This window comes from Pongo pygmaeus, chromosome 10 (genome assembly GCF_028885625.2).
Source record: "Pongo pygmaeus isolate AG05252 chromosome 10, NHGRI_mPonPyg2-v2.0_pri, whole genome shotgun sequence".
Classification (NCBI taxonomy): Eukaryota; Metazoa; Chordata; class Mammalia; order Primates; family Hominidae; genus Pongo; species Pongo pygmaeus.
The window spans coordinates 92,384,241-92,398,217 of NC_072383.2; positions in this window are offsets into that span (position 1 = coordinate 92,384,241).

Genomic DNA, 13,977 nt, shown 5'->3' on the forward strand with positions numbered 1-13,977 from the left:
CTAATTGCCCTTATGGAGAGTTTCTTTAAAGGATGAAAGAAGTTCTTGAGACTTGCCCCCAAATTCTGTGTGCAAGAAACATCACATAGTTTTATTTTCTTTAATAAATCAAAATTCCCCCTCTACCTCCAGCCCACCATGCTAAGGAAACGTAGGTGTTTAGTGACTCATTGTAGGGTAATGGGGCTTAAAATGGCTTTACCTCCTTCATATTATCCATCAACAACCATGCTCCCACTTTTCAAATAGTCAATAGATATATTGTTGACTTTTTATGCAAAAGTGGTATTTATATGCAAATTCAAGCTCCTTCTTTGTAAACTGATTGTTGTTCTCAAGGTCTTCCAGTGTTGAAATTTTGGAGCCTAAACAATTAGATTTCTTCCTTCTCTTGTCCTCCCAGCCATTCCTCCCCTAGGAACCTTAGAAATTTCTGGTGTCTTCAGCAGCACAAAAATTTACTGGATACAACTTCTAATTCCGGCCATGAGAGAAAAATAGATACCAGACTTGCCTTCCCACTTTAATGTATTTTTGTGTCCAAGTGTAATGTTGGACACAATATATGAAGACGTGGTTTCCAGACATTATAAAACAGACAATAGAGGAATATAATTCTTGAGGGAAGAAAAACACACAAAGAGCTTCCCATTCATCTCCATGAAAATTCAATTTATAAGAAAAAAATTAAATTAACTAGGGGCACATTGCAAATAAAGGCAAATGGAAGTGGAACCCAAAGAGAATAAAGTGTTTTTCTGGGAAAAGTAAAGAGAGGTCAGAGTTCAGAAATGCTGAGGCTGCTTGGAATTTTCAAAGTAGGATACTTGAGATGAAAAGGTCCCAAATTTTGAATATGGGTCTCCTTGAGTCTAGCTGAGTACTAAGCTGCATGTGTTCAGGGTTCTCTGATAGAGAACAACTACTAGTAGAGTATGAGCTGAATAAGGGGTTCAAGATATTCCAGTTTTGATAAACCAGAGGGTAAAGACTTCACTAAAAATCCATAGCAATTAGTTGACCATTATAATGACCAAATGTTAGAAGTAGGGCTACTTTAGCCCTAGAGTAAGAACAACTTTAGACTTACCCAATAAAGCCTAAAATCAAACCCTGATTGCCTTAAACCATTTGGGCTACTATAACAATTAAACAATTTGTGCTACTATAATAAAACATCTAAGCCTGGATAATTTATAAAGAAGAGAAGTTTATTATTCACAGTTTTGGAGGCTGAGAAATACAAGATCAGGGTACTAGCATGTCAGTATGTGGTGAGGGCCCAATCTTTTCTTCCAAGATGGCATCTTATTGGCTTATCCAGAGCAGAGGAACACTGCATCCTTACATGGTAGAAGAAAGGGGAAAAGAGGGCAGAATGCTGACTGAAGCCTCTTCTTTAAGGACCTAATCCCATTCATGATGGAGGAGTCCTCATGACCTAATGGCATCTTAAAGACCACACCTCTTGATGCTATCACACTGGCTATTAAGTTTCAACCCATAAATTTTGGAGGGGACACATTCAAACCATAGCACTGACAGACCAAGTGAAGTTGCAAGTAAATTAACTGCTAGTGAGAATAAAACTCAGCACTAATTAAAGGAGGACTGTCAACTAAATAGCATTCTAAAAATTCAGCACACAATAACAAATTACTAGATAAACAAATAAGCAGGCAAATGCATTACATATCCAGGAGAAAAAAACAGTCAATACAAACATATCCAGAGTTGACAGAGATGTGAGAATTAATGAGTCAGGACTTCAAAACAGATATAATAAATGTATTCAAGGATTTGTTAAAATATTGACATTGTGTACAGAAGAGAAACCTAAACAAGGAAATGGAAATTATAAAAAAGAACAACTATAAATTCCCAGAGTGAAAAATGCAATATGTGAAATAAAAAATTCTCTGGATGGGCTCAATGGCAGATGTGCCATTGCAGAAGAAAAGTTCAGTAAACTTGAAAACCAGTTAAAATAAATTATCCAAACTTTGAAAAAGGATTTAAAAAATAAATACAGCCTTAGTGACCTGTAGGGCCGTATCAAGAAGTCTAACATATTAGTAATTGCAGTTCCAAAAGGAGAGAAGAGAAAAACCGGGAAAGAAAAATACATTTGAAGAAATAATAACTAAACTTTTTCCAAATGTGATGAAAAATAAAAGCCCGCAAGCCTCAAAAATCTGAACAAATTCCAAGTGGAATAAGCACACAGAAAACTATTTCTAGCCATATCATCATCCAGTTGCTGAGAACAACAATGAAACAAAACAAAAAATTCTTAAAGGGATAAGTTATCACAAGAGAATGATAAAAATGTGCACTAACTTCTCATCAAAATCAATGCAAACCAGAGAAAAATGGAATCACATTTTAAAGGCTAAAATGGTAGGGACACTCTATCAACCTATAATTCTATATTCAGCAAAAATACCTTTCCAACATAAAGTAGAAATAAAGATACTTCCATAGAAACACATGTTGAAAGGATTCATTACAATAGGCTACACTATAGAAAATGTTAAAAGCACATCTTCAGGTTGAAATAAAATGATAACAGAAAGTTGGGCTGGGTATGGTGGCTCATGCTTGTAATCCCAGCACTTTGGGAGGCCAAGGTGGGCAGATCACTTGAGGTCAGGAGTTCGAGACCAGCTTGACCAACATGGCGAAATCCTGTCTCTACTAAAAATACAAAAATTAGGCAGGCATGTGGTGTGCACCTGTAGTCCCAGCTACTTGGAAGGCTGAGGTGGGAGAATCACTTGAACCCAGGAGGCAGAGGTTGCAATGAGCTGAGATCATGCCACTGCCCCCCAGCCTGGGTGACAGGAGGAGACCCTGTCTCAAAAAATAAAAATAAAAAAGAACAGAAGGTTGAATCTACATGGAAGAATGAAGAACACCAGAAATGCTAAACATGCAGGCACATATATAAAATATATTCATTTTTTTATTTGTTGAAAAGACAATTGAATATGTAATATGTAAATAATAATGTATTGAGGAGGTTTGTAACATATACAGGAGTAAAATATCTGACAATAACAGCAGAAAGGATCGGAGGACATAAAGGAGTGTATATTGCATAACCATACTGTGTATGCGTGAGGTGGTATAATATTAAATTCATAGTAGACTAGAATAAATTAATGGTGTATATTGTAGTTCCTCTTAAAAAGACAAAATAAACAGGCATAGCTAAAAGTTAATAAAGAAGATAAATAAAATACTAAGAAATATTTGTTTAACCCAAATTAAGGCAAGAAAGAAAGAACAGCTGTAAAGGACAAATGTATTGAAAAGAACAGAAATAGCAAAATGATAGGGTTACATCCTATGTTATCAATAATTACATTAAGGCAAATGGACTAAACACTACAATCAAAAGGTAGAGACTGCCAAGCTAGATAAAAGCAGGGCACAAATATATGTTGTTTAAAAAAGACATGTCCTAAACATAAAGATACAGATTTGGGGGAAAAAATATGCCGTGCAAATACTCACTGTAGTAAAGCTAGAATGACTATATTAATATTAGACAGTAGATTTCAGAGCAAAGAATATTGTCAGAGATAAACAGGAATACTTCATAACTGGGTCAATTAATCAGAAATCTGTAATAATTCCAAATAAGCATACACCTAATAACAGCTTCGAAATACATAAAGTGAAAATGTGACAGAACTAAAGAATGAAGTAGACAAATCCATAAATATGATTAGAAATTGTAATACCTTTTACTCAGTACTTCAAATTATACAGAGTAAACTGCTGATTACCCAGAATTAAGTTACAAATCAGTAACAAAAAGATACCTGAAAAATTCACACATCTTTAGAAAGTGAGCAACATCTAAATAATCCACAGGTCAAAAAAGAAATCATAAGAAAAACTTTAAAATATTTCAAAATGAATGCTAATGGGAAAGTACAATATGTTAAAACATGTGGGCTGCAGCTAGAGAAGTGGTTAGAATGAAATTTATAGTTTTAAATGCTTTATTGGAAAAGAAAAAATATTTAAAGTCAGTGATCTGAGCTTCTATTTTAAAAAGCTACAAAAAAGAGCAAATTAAAGCTAAAGTAATGAGAAGATACGAAATACAGAGCAGAGAACAATGAAACGAAAAAAAGCAAATAATAAAGTTGATATACCTCTGGAAAGACTGATCAATAATAAAAAGGAAACACAAATTACCAACACCAGAAATGAAAGTGAAAACATCAGTTCAGATACTTCAGACAGTCAAAATACAAGGTAATACTGTAAACAATTTTGTGCCAGTAAATTGGACAACTTAGCTAAAAAAAAAAAACAAATTTCTTGAAAGATACCAACACTGATACGAAAATAAATTAAAAATCCATGTAGTCTCATATCCATTAAAGAAATTAACTTTATAGTTGAAACCTCCCCAACAAGAAATTTCTAGATTAGGTTTGCTCCACTGGTGAGTTTGTCAAACATTTGAGGAAGAAATAAAATTTACCTTACACAAACTCAGAAAAAAGAGAAAAAGCAAACACTTTCCAACTCATTACATGAGGCCAGCATAATATTGATACAAAAACCAGGTAAGGATACTACAAGAATAAAATGATAGACTAATATTGTTCAGGAACATAGTAGGAATAAAAATCCTTAACGAAATACTAGCAAACAAAATCTAGCATTAGAGAAAATAATACATTTTGACTAAGTGGGTTTATTCCAGGAATGCAGGATTGGTTAAACATTAAAAAACTAATCAGTATAATTTACCACATTAATGAAATAAGAAAATGTGATGAACTTAATAAATTTAGAGAAAGTATTTGGTAAAATTTAGTACCCATCTATTATAGAAATTCTCAGAAAACTAAGAATGGAAAAAATAATTAATCAGTATGATAAAGGATTTTTATGAAAAACAGCGTTATTATGAATAAGTCTTTTGAATGTTCATAGCAACCTTATACATCATGGGTCTAATCTGGAGACTATCCTAATGTCCACCAACAAGAGAATTAACATACAAACTATGGTTTATTCATACAGTGAAATAGTACTCAGCAACAAAAAAAGATAAATTACCGATACATGCAAAAAAATTGATGAGTCTTAAAACACTGTGATGAATACAGGATGCAAGACACCAAATTGCACGTACTGTATGCCTCCATTTATATAAAATCCTAGAACAGATAAAACCTATGCATGTTGATAGTAATCAAAACAGTGCTTTTCTTGATAGTGCTGGGATTGCAGAATATGGTGTCTACTGAATGCACATCACACCCACATCATCGTAAAGTTGAAAAGTCCTAAATTGAAAATCCTAAGTTGGGGTCATTTAATACTTTTTTTTTTTTTTTGAGATGGAGTTTTGCTCTTGTTGTCCAGGCTGGAGTGCAATGGCGTGATCTCGGCTCACTGCAACCTCTGCCTCCTGGGTTCAAGCGATTCTCCTGCCTCGGTCTCCCCAGTAGCTGGGATTACAGGTGTGCACCACCATGCCCAGTGAATTTTTGTATTTATAGTAGAGATGGGGTTTCACCATGTTGGTCAGGCTAGTCTCAAACTCCTGACCTCAGGTGATCTGCCTGCCTTGGTCTCCCAAAGTGCTGGGATTATAGGCGTGAGCCACCACGCCTGGCCCATTTAATAAATATTGATGTGTACTTTCTAATATCTGCCAAGTACTATTTCTACGTACCAGTCATAGTAAGTTCTGTAAAAAAAATAGTGCAGAAGAAGGGAAGAAACAGTGATGCTGGTGGGCAATAGAGTGTGCTATTTTGTGTAAGATAACCTTTCAGCTGAGCAGAGACCTGCAAAAGGTAAAAGAGTGAGGCATGAGGGTATCTAGGGAGAAAGCTTTGAAACAGAGGGAAAAGCATGTGCAAAGACTCTGAGATGAATGTGCTGGGCATGTGTGTGGCACAGCAAAAAGGCCAGTGTTGCTAAAGTGGCATGAGTAATCGGGACGGTGGGAAGAGATGGGGTGAGTGAGAGGCTGGGAGAACATTTTCATTCTAAATGATCTGAGAAGTCATAGAGGGTTTTCCATAAGGAGTGATGGCAGCTGACATTTTCATGGTATCACTCTGACTGTTTTACTGAGAATAAATAAATTACTAAGGGGGCTCAAGGCAATAGTAGGGGCAGTTATTGCAATCTTCTGGACAAGAGATACTGTTGACTTTTGACTAAAATAGTAGTGGTGGGGTGTTGAAACATGGTCAAACTCTGATCATATTTAGAAGGCAGAGTCATCGGGGTTTGCTGATGGATTCAATGTGGGACATGAGACAGAAGTCACGGACAACTCCAGGGTTTTTCTTTGGGAAATTGTAAAGGTTAATTTTATGTGTCAACTTGACTGGGTCACAGTGAACCCAGACATTTGGTCAAACATTACTCTGGGTGTGTCTGTGAGAGTGTTTCTGGACGAGACTAACATTTGAATCAGCAGAATGAGTAAAGCAGATTGCCTTTCCGATGGTGGGTGGCCCTCATCCAATCTGTTGAAGGCCTGAATAGAACAAAAGGGCTAATCCTTCCTCCAGGAAGAGGAAAGTCCTTCTGCCAGACTGAGCTAGGACACTGATTGGATCTAGCCTTCAGACTTGGACCGAAACATCAGCTCCCCTTGGGTCCCGAGCCTGCTGGTGTTCAGACTGGAACTTACAACACTGGCTGGATCTTACATCACTGGCTCTCTTGATTCTTAGACTCAGACTGGACTACACATTAACTCTCCTGGTCTCCTGGTCTCCAGCTTGCCAACAACAGATGTTGAGACTTCTCAGCCTCCATAATCACATGAGCCAATTTCTCATAACCTCTCTCTCTCTCTCAGTTCATTTATCTGGAGAACCCTGAATAATACAGCAACTAAAATAATGCATTTGCCATTTATGAAGACAGAGATCAAGGTTTCTGTTTGGCCATGTTAAGTTTGAGATGCCTCTTAAACATGCAGATGGAAATGTTGAGTAGGCAGTTCAATATATAAGTCTGGGGTCTAGGGATGAGGTCAAGGTTGAAACTAAAAAGTAGGAGTTTTTATCATTTGATAAAATTTATATCCACTAGACTGAATGAGACCACCTAGAGAATGAATACAAGATGAGAAGTGGTGTAAGGACTGAGCCCTCAGATACTTCAATATTTAGAGATCAAGAAGATGAAAGAAGTCTAGCAAAGGCAGCTGAAAGGGAGCTTGTCAGCAGGAAGACTGAGGGACATCCTAGAAGCCAGGAGAAGAAGTGTTTCAAGGAAGAACAAGTGATCAGCAATACCAAATGCTACTACTGGCTTATGGAGAAACAAGATTGGGCCATTAAACTGGCAATAGACAGGTTACTGCTGACTTTGACAAGAACATTGTCAGTGGAGTGGGTTCAAGAAACAATGGGAGGAGAAAGTGAAGACAAAAAAAATAGAAAAATACTTTACAAAGTTTTGACCCAAGACAATTAGAAAGATGGGACAATAGCAAGAGGAGTTTTTGGAAGTCAGGGAAAATTTGTCAAAGATAGCTACAGCTATTTGGATATTGATGGGAATGATCCAGTAGAGAAGAAAAATTCTGTGAAAATATATAGAGAAAAGGGGGAGCATTGCAGGTATTAAGTCCTCGTGTAAGTGAGAGAACATGGGGTTCAGGGATTGAGGTATTGTTCTTAGGTAGAGCCTGGAAAGATCAAATATAATAGTAGGAGGGAAGACAGAACTTAAGGAACAGATGCAAATAAGTTAGTGGATTTGATAGTGGGTGAGTATGAAAGTTCTTTTCCTAGTGCTTTTATTTTCTCTGTGAAAATCCAGATTTCACCAACCTGGGTTGTAATTCCAGCTCTGACACCTTTTAACAGCTGTGTAATTTTGGTCCCGTCACCTCACTTCTTCATTACAATCTGGCTAGATGAATTTAGAAAATTTAACGGACTCCATGATGGTGGCATTGTACACTGTGCAATTTGCAGTACATGTTATTTATGATATAGACCATGGAAACTGTGTCATAGTAGACTATGTGATATTGCAAGCTCAACTTAAACTTAAAATCATAAATTCTCACAAATTTTGTAGGTCAAGCCTCCTCACCACATTTAAATACCTTTTCATAATTTTCTCCTCCAAGTTGGGTGAGTATGTACTTCAACTCTTGTATTAGTCCATTCTCTCACTGCTATCCAAAGAAATACATGAGACTTGGTAATTTATAAAGAAAGGTTTATTTGGCTCATGGTTCTGCAAGCTGTACAGGAAACATGGCTGGGAAGGCCTCAGGAAACTTACAATCCTGGCAGAAGGCAAAGGGGAAGCAGGCACGTCTTACATGGCTGGCGCAGGAGGAAGAGAGAGTGGGAGGTGCTGCACACTGTTAAACAACCAGATCTCACGATAACTCACTCTCACCACAACATCACCATGGGGGATGGTGTTAAACTATGAGAAACTGCCCCATGATCCAATCACCTCTCACCAGGCTCCACCTCCAACATTGGGGATTACAATTAGACATGAGGTTTGGGTGGGGACACAGATCCAAACCATATCAACCCTTTAAGCTCATTTCATTTCCATTGAGGAGTTCATTTTAAAGTCCCCAAAATAGTTCCTTTTTCCTCTTTTTGTGAATTACATATTAGATAACTTCTCCCAGTAATTTGAACAGTGGAATTGGGTTATGATCCTCTCCTCGTTCCAGGCAATAGCCTCTGCTGATGATTTCTGGGCTGTTGGCTCAGCTTCTTTGGTGTAGCCATTTGATTTTTCATACAGACATCCTGGCAGTAAGCATCTTCATGTTTTCTAAAGGAAGTTGTTTGTTAACAGTGCTCCCCAAATCTGGGTTGATCTGTTCTCAGCTTTGATTGCTGCACTCATGAAATCTTCTGTAATCAGTTATTTAACCTCTGAAGAATTCACATATATTTGGCTGCAGCACCTGCCAAGATCTGGCTCATTCTTTAGTCTTTCCCTGACTTTACCATTGTGAGACTCCTGGCTGCCCTTCCCATTTGTCTGCAAGGATTGGCTTGCCAGAACTCTGTGGCCTACTTCAGTGATTTTCATTTTTTTGGTTTCTCTGTAAGTTTCATGTTAACTTGTTATTTGGTCAGTTTCATTGCTTCTTTTTATTTGAAGATTATTATTTTTTAAGTTGCTACTTATTGGAAACTTTTTATCTCAAGCCTATTAAATTTGATGTAGAATCAGATTCTGGCTTAGTACTCTGGTATATTTCTCATAATCCTCCTGTTCTATTTCCCCTTCTCTCAATGACCTTCTCAGCTGTTATCATATTTGGGCTGGTTGCCCCAAGAAATGGGAGGGGTTGGATATGATAACACTAAGCAACCATCCCTAGGCCATGCTGAATCGTAGAATGACAGAATCTTAAAGCTAGGAGGATACCCAAGCTTGGTTAGTTCAGTTTCTCTCCCAATGCAAGAATTTATTCTATGGCATCCGTTATTACCTCCTCTGCTGAAATCCTTCTAAGCAGGGAAAGCTAATTAGTTGGATAGGTACATTTCTCCTTTTTTTCCAGTTCTAATTATTAAATTTATTTTTTTCTTTCATTGAATTGAACTCTACCTCCCTATAACTTCCTCCCATTGGTTCTATGTCTGCCCTCTGGAGGGCTAGAGAATAAGTGGATTTAATCTCTTAATAATATAATAGTAATTGCTACCATGTGTTGAGTACTTGTAAGCTTCTGTACCAAGTGTCTTATGCACTGTATTAATCATGGTTCTTCAGTTGCAAGCAATAGAAACCAACCTGGCCAACTGTTTTAGTTATCTTTTGCTACATAATAAATTACCCCCAAAATTAGTGGCTTAAAAAAACAAACATATACTACCTCAGTTTCTGTGGGTCAGGAATTCAGAAGCAACTTAATGGGTGTTTCCGCATCAGTTTTTCTCAAAAGGTTGCATCCAAAATGTCAGCCAGGGCTGCAGTCATCTGAAGGCTAGACTGGGTTTGGGGGATTCATTTCTAAGCTCCTTTACATGGCTGATGATAAGAGGCCTTAGTTTCTCACTAGCTGTTGGCCAAAGCCTTCAGCCTTGTTGCCACAAGGACCTCACTATAGAGCAACTCTAACACAGAGAGAGAGAGAAGCCACAGTGCCTTTTATGACCTAATCTCTGAAGTTACTGATTATATATATACACACACACATATATCTCACAGTAAACACAAGGCTTCTGGGTCAGAGACAAACTGATTATTTAGCTACAGAATATTTTAGTGGCAGTTACTCATGTCCCATTTCCCCCACTCTGGGGTAACATGGTGAGAGCCAGGTGGATCCTGCTCATGTTAAAGAAAGAATCTATATTTTAGGAGAGGAATTGTGAAATCATGAATCTCAAATCTTGTATAGGAGCTGGAACATCTACCCTTTCTCCTCTCCAAAAAAAGGGACAGAGGACTTGGAATGTAAACTGATATCTCTTGGGGGAAAGGAGGAAGGAAGGTCTCTACCTACAAATATAAGCATTTGACTCTGGAGAAGATAAGAAAGGTATTATTATTATTTGAATGGGAGTAGATGGCTCCATCAGAAAAGAAACAAGTTGTCTCAGTCTGTCTCCCTTAGAACGTGAAAAGCAAATGGCTCTTGGGAAAAATAAAAATATTATCTATCTTCATGGCATGTCAATTTCCATTGCTCAGAATGCTCTGATCATTCAGACACATGAAACTATTCATACTGTTTTCCAACAGTCACTACCATTACTTCTTCTTCTTCATTGTATTATTAGGAGCAAATCACTAAATTTCCCTGATGAACACAGATGCAAAAATCTTCAACAAAATACTAGATAACAAAATTCAACAGCACATCAAAAAGATATTACATCATGATCAAGTGGGTTTCATCCTAGGGATGCAGGGATTGTTTAACATACAGAAGTCAAAAAGTGTGACACATCACATAAACAGAATTAAAAACAAAAACCATATGATCACCTCAATAGATGCAGAAAAAGCATTTGACAAAATCCAGCATCCTTTATGATAAAAACTCTCAACAAACTAGGCATAGAAGAGACTTACCTCAAAATAATAAAATATATATATGCAAACCCACAGCCAACATCATACCAAATGGGGAAAAGTTGAAAGCATTCCTCCTGAGAACAGCAACAAGACAAGGATGCCCACTTTCACCACTCCTATTCAACACAGTTCTGGAAGTCCTAGCCAAAACAATTAGGCAAGAGAAGGAAATAAAGGGCATCCGAATTGGAAAAGAGGAGGTGAAACTATTGCTGTTTGCAGATGATATGATCTTATAGCTAGAAAATCCTAAAGACTCCAACAAAAGACTCCTAGATTTGATAAAGGAATTTAGCAAAGTCTCAGGTTACAAAATCAATGTACACAAATCAGTAGCACTGCTACACACCAACAATGACTAAGCTGAGAATCAAACAAAGAACTCAATCCTGGCTGGACATGGTGGTTCACACCTGGAAACCAAGCATTTCAGGAGGCCCAGGCATGTGGATTTATTGAGCCCAGGAGTTTGAGACCAGCCTGGGCAACAAGGGAGACCTTGTCTCTACAAAAAATTACCTGGGTGTGGTGGTATGCACCCATGGTCCCAGTGACTCCGGAGGCTGAGGCAGAAGGATGGCTTTAGACTGGGAGGTCAAGGCTGCAGTAATTGCACCACTGCACTCCAGCATGGGAGAAACAGTGAAACTCTGTCTTAAAAAAAAAAAAAGAACTAAAGCTCTTTTACAACAGCTGCAAAAAAATAAACTATCTAGGAATATACCTAACCAAGGAGGTGAAAGAACTCTAAAAGAAGAACTATAAAACAACTGAAAGAAATCATAACTGATACAAACAAATGGAAACACATTCTATGCTCACGAATTGGAAGAATCAATATTGTAAAAATGACCATACTGCCCAAAGCAATCTACAGATTCAATGAAATTCCCATCAAAATACCAACATCGTTTTTCACAGAATTAGAAAAATCAATCATCAAATTCGTATGGAACCAATAAAGAGCCCGAATAGCCAAACCAATTCTAAGGCAAAAAGAACAAATCTGGAGGCATCACATTACCAGACTTCAAATTCTACTGCAAGGCTATAGTTACCAAAACTTTTATAGTTGTATAAAAGTAGGCATATAGACCAATGGAATAGAACAGAGAACCCAAAAATAAAGCCAGATACGTATAGCCAACTGATCTCCAACAAAGCATACAAAAACACAAATTGGGGAATGAATACTCTATTTCATAAGTGGTGTTAGGAAAACTTCCAAACCACAAGTAGCAGAATGAAACTGGTTCCCTATCTCTCAGCTTATATAAAAATCAACTCAAGATGAATCAAAGACTTAAATATAAGGCCTACAATCATAAAAATTCTAGAAGGTGACATTGGAAAAATTCTTCTAGACATCGGCCTAGGGAAAGATTCATGACTAAGACCCCAAAAGCAAATGCAACAACAACAGAAAAACTAAATAAATGACACCTGATGAAACTAAAAAGCTTCTGCATAGCAAAATAAATAATAGAGTTAGCAGACAACCCACAGAATGAGAGAAAATACTTGCAAACTATGCATTTGACAAAGAGTAGTATCCAGAATCTAGAAGGAACTCAAACAAATCATCAAGAAAAAGACAAACAATCCTATCAAAAAGTGGGCAAAGGACATAAATAGACATTTCTCAAAAGAAAATATACAAATGGCCAAGAAATATATGAAAAAATTGTCAACGTCACTAATCAACAGGGAAATGCAAATTAAAAAACAATGAGATACCACCTTACTCTTGCAAGAATGGCCATTATTAAAAAATAATAGATATTGGCATGGATCTGCTGAAAAGGGAACACTTACACGCTGCTGGTGGGAATGTAAATTAGTACAACCTCTATGGAAAACAGTATGGAGTCTCCTTAAAGAGCTAAATGTAGACCTACCATTCGATCCAGCAATCCCACTACTAGGTACCTACTCAAAGGAAAAGAAGTCATTATATGAAAAAGACACTTGCACATATATGTTTATAGCAGCACGATTCACAATTGCAAAGATGTGGAACCAACCTAAGTGCCCATCGACTAATGAGTGGATAAAGAAAATGGGGTATATATACAGCATGGAATACTACTTAGTGATAAAAAGGAATGAAATAATGTCTTTTGCAGCCACTTGGATGGGGCTGGAGGCCATTATTCTAAGTGAAGTAACACAGGAGTGGAAAACCAAAAGCCATATATTCTCACTTATAAGTGGAAGCGAAGTTATTCAAAGGCATACAGTGATATAATGGACTTCAAAGATGCAGAAGGAGAAGGGTTGGTGAGGGGCTAGAGTTAAAAAATTATACATTACGTACAATGTACACTACTCAAGTGATGGGTGCACTGAAATCTCAGAATTCACCACTATATAATCTATATAATTTATCTATGTAACAACAACAACAACAAAAAACACTTGTACGCCCAAAGCTATTGAAATAAACATTTAAAAAAGGAAGTAAGTCACTAACTCCAGCCCACGTTCAAAGGGAAGGGATTCAGGCTACACCACTTGAAGACAGAAATATCAAAAAATTCGGGAACATTGTAAAACCACCACATCCTGCCCCAATTTCACACACATGCAAAATATAGGCACCCCCTCTCAAGATTCCCAAAAGTCTCATCCTATTATATGTCAGCTTAACTTACAGATATGTCATTTAAATCAAGACCAGGTGCATATGAGGTTACTTGGTTGTAGCTCCCTAAGTACAGTTCTTTTTTTCTTTTTTTTAGAGACAGGGATCTCGCTATGTTGACCAGACTGGTCTCAAACTCCTGGCCTCAAGTGATCCTCCCATCTCAGCCTCCCAAAGTACTGAGATTAAAGGTGTGAGCCACCCTGCCTGGACCTTAAGTATAGCTATTGATCCAAAGATCTGTGAGCTAA